We start from the raw sequence: 6,281 nt of genomic DNA on the forward strand, positions 1-6,281 counted from the left end.
AGACAGGAACACTGGCCTCTGAAACACAGAGACTAGCAGTCTTTGAGGCCAGGGCCAGGAGTGAGATTGCCTGGGGTGGAGAGAAGAGACGAGAAGAGAACTCACATTTAAAGAGTGAAAAGAAGAGTGACTTCCTCAGCAGTCCAGCGGTTAAGACTCCTCACTTCAACTGCAGGGGGTACAGGTTTGATCTCTGGTCGGGGAACTAGGTAAGATCCCATATGCTGTGTGGTGCGGCCAAAGATTTTTAAAAAATAAATAAAACAAAATAAAGAGTGAAGGGACTTCTCTGGTGGTGCAGTGGTTAAGAATCCGCCTGCCAATGCAGGGGACACGGGTTTGAGCCCTACTCCAGGAAAATCCCACATGCCGCGGAGCAACTAAGCCCATGCGCTACAACTACTGAACCTGCGCTCTAGAGTCTGTGAGCCACATCTACTGAGCTTGTGTAACACAACTACTGAAGCCTGCATGCCTAGAGCACATGCTCCGCAACAAGAGAAGCCACTGCAATGAGAAGCCCGCACACCGCAATGAAGAGTAGCCCCCGCTCATCGCAACTAGAGAAAAGCCTACGCGCAGCAACGAAGACCCAACACAGCCAAAAATAAATTAATTAATTAAAATAAATAAAGAGTGAAAAGAAGAGAAGAAGGAGTGAGCAGAGGAAACAGAAAAGGAGCAGTTACGGAGCTGGGAGGAAGAGCAGGAGAGTGAGGCATCTGCAGCTGCAGGAGAAGAGTCAGAGAAAAAGGAAATGAGAAAGTGGAGATCAAGCTAAAACTGAGCCTGTATCCCACGGAAAATGGAAAAGCCTAGACAAAATATTTGTGGGTGGGGGTTTTGCAGACCCCCAAAGTACACAGTATCAAAGATTCACTGGGCTGCAAGAGGAAAGAGGGATAGAGTGACAAGAGGAGGGATGTAGAAGGTCCCAGCTGGAAAAGCCCATAGCCTGCTTCTCAGGTGGGTTAATGAATCCCAGAAAAGCAGGTGAGGGCAGGAGTAGGGGGTGGCTACTCCCATTCCCCAGGGAAGCAGCAAGACCCGGGGAGGGAGCAGCTGTGCAGTGACCATGGAAGGCTCGACAGAAATGCCTGCGTCCTTGTGTGGCAGAAAAGCTCCTATGCTTTGAAGCATGACAGGAAGAGAGCAGGAAGCCACCAGTCCTGCAGGCAAAGGCTGACAATGTAGAAGCCTTCTCAGGGTGCAGGTCCCATCAGCCCATCTCAATGGGGACCTGTGTGAACAGACAGCATTGGGTGCCGGGTGCATCCTGCTGGGGGAAAGGGAAGGGATTCTGAATTTCCATCAATGGAACCAGAGATGAAGTTGAGTTAAAGAAAAGTAAAGTTCTGCATTTTACACGCAGGAAGTATGGACCGAGATCTGTACCTGTCACACACAAACAATGCTTGGCCCCATGCCTGGTACCCTGGGGGCGCCCAGAGGCATCATGGAGGAGCAGCCAGAGAAGGGGGAAGGCAGCGAGAGAAGGAGTTGGCTGGGCTCCCTTCAACTTCTTTTTTTTCCTTTTTTCTTTTTTTTGGCCACACAGCGCAGCTTGAGGGATCTTAGTTCCCTGACCAGGGATCGAACCCAGGCCCCTGGCAATGAGAGCACAAACTCCTAACCACTGGATTGCCAGAGAATTGCCAGGGCTCCTGTCAACTTTGATTGCAGACGTGGGGAGTTAGGGACCTAGAACTACCCGCATATAGTCCGCCCCCTCCCTAAGGCCCCACATTCAAATTGTCCGCAAGTCTCGCCCACTTATGTCCCTACAGCTCCCACCAATTCTGCCATCCCCTCCATGACTGCCCAGAAAGTAGGGCTGACAGCCAGGTTCTCACTCTCCCAACATATACACACACTTCTCGCCAGCTGTGTGAATTCAGGCAAGTCACTTCACCTCTCTGGGCCTTAGTTTTCTCAACTGTGAAAGAAGAATAATGAAGATACCTACCAGACAGGACTGTTGAGAGAATTCAGTGAGATTAACCAGGTTGGGTGCTTAGTTCCGGGTGGCACAGGGCCTATGGTAAGCACTCTGTGGAAGTTAACGATTATTATTGTCAGTTCAGCCTTCATCTTTCCTGGGCTGGATGCTCTATGGGCCCCTCTATGGGCTCTCTGCCTCCATTCTTGCCCCTCCAATCTAGCCTCTCCAACTTGGCCAGTGTCAGGCCCTTGTGTAAAGCTTGTCATTGGCACCTACGGCTTCTTTTCCCTGCAGTGTAGATCTCAGTCCATCTGAGACACTCATTAAAGTGCATCTTCCTGGGATTCTCCATCCAGGGATAACTGTACTTCTCACAGAGCCCAGGAGACCCTGCTGAGACTCCTTACCCTACAAGCTAAAGTCTACACTTGTTGGTGTAGATGGGATTCAAGGCCCCACTAACCTCTCTAACCTGCTGCTCCCTACCTCCCATCTACCATCCAGTCACACCAGGGAGCACACCCTTCCCTGTCACCCTGTGCCCTCCTGTCTGTGCATATACGTACCTGGATACTCTTTCTCCCCTTTTCTTCTTGGCTCCCTCTGCCTGCCTCCACCTCAGGAAGGTGACTGTTATGGGATGAATTATCTCCCCCTGAAAGTAATATGTTGAAAGCCTAACCCCCACTACCTCAAAATGTGACTGTATATGGAAATAGGGACGTTAAAGAGGTGATTAAGTCAAAATGAGGCCTTAATCCAATCTGACTGGTGTCCTTTAAGAAGAGGAAATTTGGACATGTAGAGAGACAGCAGAGATGCGTGTGCAGAGAAAAGACTATGTGAAGATGCAGGGAGAAGGGGGCCGCCTGTAAGTCAGTCGGGGAGGCCTCAGGAGAAACCAGACCTGCTGACCTCTTGATCTTAAGCAGGGCTTATTTCAAACTAGGGTTGTGACCTATAAGTGGGTTATGGAATTGATTTAGTAAGTTCGACCAGCATTTTTTTTTTTTTTTTTTTTGCGGTACGCGGGCCTTTCACTGTCGCGGCCTCTCCCGCCGCAGAGCGCAGGCTCCGGACGCGCAGGCTCAGCGGCCATGGCTCACGGGCCCAGCCGCTCCGCAGCACGTGGGATCTTCCCGGACCGGGGCACGAACCCGTGTACCCTGTATCGACAGGCGGACTCCCAACCACTGCGCCACCAGGGAAGCCCTCAACCAGCATTTTTAACAAAAAAGAACAAAACAGAAAATAGCAGAGTACATCGCATGGAGTAAAGGTACATGTTATCTCATGGAACCTGTGTTTCCCTTGTGTGTGTGTTGGGCCACAATGAAAATGTATTTCTTTTTTTTTTAATTTATTTATTTTAATTTATTTATTTTTGGCTGCGCTGGGTCTTCGTAGCTGCACGGTGTTTCTCTAGCTGCAGCGAACGGGGGCTACTCTTCGTTGCACTGCGCAGTCTTCTCATTGCAGTGGCTTCTCTCGTTGCAGAGCATGTGCTCTAGGCATGCAGGCTTCAGTAGTTTTGGCACACAGGCTCAGTAGATGTGGCTCACAGGCTCTAGAGCACAGACTCAGCAGTTGTGGCACACGGGCTTAGTTGCTCCGCGGCATGTGGGATCTTCCTGGAACAGGGCTCAAACCCATGTCCCCTGCACTGGCAGGCAGATTCTTAACCACTGCACCCCCAGGGAAGCCCTTTTTTTTTTAAAAGTTAGTTGTAACTCATTTTCTTTTTCTTGGCCTCGCTCTTCCCCTACCAAGGATCACATCCAGGCCCCGGCCAGTGGAAGCACAGAGTCCTAACCACTGGACCGTCAGGGAATTCCTGAATATGTATTTCTTACATGCTCATGGCCAAAATATATAGAAAGTCATTGCAGTGGCCTGGGTGACCCTCAAAAATAATGTTGCACCTACCTTGTTCATTTCTGTGTTTCTGTTGCAAAATAAACTAAGGCATATTAAAAATTTTAAGAGTTTATTTGAGCATAATATCATTCAAATTGGGCAGCATCCAATCTAGCAGATAGAAAGTAGCTCCGAGGAGCAGTACAAAATGAAGGACTTTTATAGGCAGAAGGGAGCAGGAACAAGGAGGTTATAAGAGGCAAAAAAGTGGGTTGGTTATTGCAAGGTCACCTTCCTTTAGGGGACGGCAGGGATCTATCAGGGGTCTCACTAGTGCTGGTCAGGTGATTTCTGTTGACTGGTTTAAGATTCTGGGAGAGTGGATATTGTAATTAAGTCTGGTGATGTGAGACTTAGCATAAGTGACTCCACTTTGGGCCTGTTGTCTTGTTTTTCAAACAAGTCCAATGCCCGACCTAGCACCTGGCAGGTCTATGTGGTTAGGTCTTTGGGAAATACTTGTGGGGCAAGTGCAATGATCCTTGCATATATTACCTCCTCTATTTTGGTTCCAAGAAAGTAGGTTCTTGTTTCGTCACAGAAAGAATTCAGAGATGAGACACGGAGGCCAACAAAGCAAAGCGAGTACAATAGTACACTCTCAGGAGGGAGAGCAGGCAGGCTCAGGTGAGCAGCTGCCCTGAGTTTCTTTGGCAAGCTGGTTATATGGGGTGTGAAAATGACTGGGCAGAATATTCATTGAGGAGGGAGGGGTTTTGGTTCATATTGCCTGAATCTCATCCCAGTCCCACCTTCCCAAGGGGAGGAGGGATTTTTACCCTTATTTGGTCTTGATCAGAAGTGTCATGGAGTCTTCATGGGTATTTCTTGGTCCAACACAGGTGTCATGGTGCGTGATGGGTACTCCTTATTTGCAAGGCTAATTTTATTGTAATGAGAGGGTAGTGAGCAAAAGGTTACATTCAGATGCCGGAGATTCCTGCCTTTTACCACCTTTCTTTGTTGGCCTCTAGGACCCCTGGCGTTCACAAGATGTATGGTTTCCTGGACCTGGCCTGTGCTCCCCTTTCTCTGTTCATATCTAGCTAACTGCCTGTTCGAATACTTCCACCTCTGTGCCCCTAGTCTCAGCACCAAAATCTTTCACCTGGATGAGAACAGCCTCCAACAGGTGTCTGCTTCCACTTTGGCTCCTCTGCAGGCCCTCCTTCAGCAGCCAAAAGGGGTCTTTCTAAAGCTTGTCAGGTTTTGTCACCCCAAAGTCATCATGCCACTCACCTACTCCAGTAACTTCCCACTGGAACCCAATTGAAATCCTAATTCCTTATCTGCCCTATAAGGCCCTTCTCCTCCCTCCCTCCCTCATGCCACTCCAGCCACACTGACCTCCTTGTTCTTTGTGATACTGTGATTTATGATGAGGAATATATACAATCGCCCCTCAGCGTCCACGGGGATTGGTTTCAGGCCCCTCCACCCTACCTCACCCTCCCCTCCGCAGATACCAAAATCCAAGGATGTTCAAGTCTCTTATACAAAATGGCATAGTATTTGCATATAACACATCCTCCCATATACTTTAACTTACTTATAATACCTAATACAATGTAAATGCTATGTTAGTGTAAGGTCGGATCTTAACAAACGGCACCACGAAACAGAGGAGAGCTTCAAGTGAGCTTTATTAGGTAGTGCTCCCGGGCGAGGTTCACTGGTCCGAGAGAAAGGGGGCCAGAGAAGTCGCGCCCGGGCGAGGGTTGGGCAAGATTTTATAGGGGAAGAAGGGAAAGGGGTGTGGTGAATCCGGGAGGGCGCAGGGTATTCCTTATTTGGTGGTCTTTTCGGGTATCCTGGGGGACCGTTAGTCCCGCCCCTCGAAAGGCGGGAAGGCTGGGCTGGTTTCAAAGTCCCCAGGTCAGTTCCTGGAACTGGGTGGTCCGGAATGTCGCCAGGGCAGTTTCGGAACTGGGTGGTCCAGAGAATTTCGTTCTGATGCAAACTGTGAATCTGATTGTGTTCCCCTGCCTCAGGCCAGTTGGCCTTACATCCCGACATCTTTGGTGTAATGGGGCGGCGTTCTGATCTCAGGCTACTTCATGCTGAATGGGGGCGTCGAAAGGGGAGTCGGGCGACCAGAGGTCCGAGGCTTAGGGGAGACCAGTGGGGGGTTCTGTAGGAAGCAAGGTGTAAGGACCGAGGAGCATTTGGTTTGTGGCCACCCGAGAGACTTCCTCCATGCGCCTGCGAAGGAACCTAAGAAAACAGGGAGCAAACATGAGCAAGATACAGATGAGAATTAAGGGGCCTAAGATTGGTGTTAGCCAGGTATAGAGGGTGAATCGCCACCAATCGGGAACTGGGGAGGCGGACTGTTGGTGTCTGCGTTGGAGTTCTTCTCTTAAGCGATGGAGGGCTTTTACGTTGTCTTACGTTGTCTTCGAATCCTGTTTCATTGATGTAA

The sequence above is a fragment of the Aethalodelphis obliquidens genome, unplaced genomic scaffold, assembly GCF_003676395.1.
Source record: "Aethalodelphis obliquidens isolate GAN/ISIS:26980383/991018 unplaced genomic scaffold, ASM367639v1 scaffold69, whole genome shotgun sequence".
In the NCBI taxonomy this organism is placed as follows: domain Eukaryota; kingdom Metazoa; phylum Chordata; class Mammalia; order Artiodactyla; family Delphinidae; genus Aethalodelphis; species Aethalodelphis obliquidens.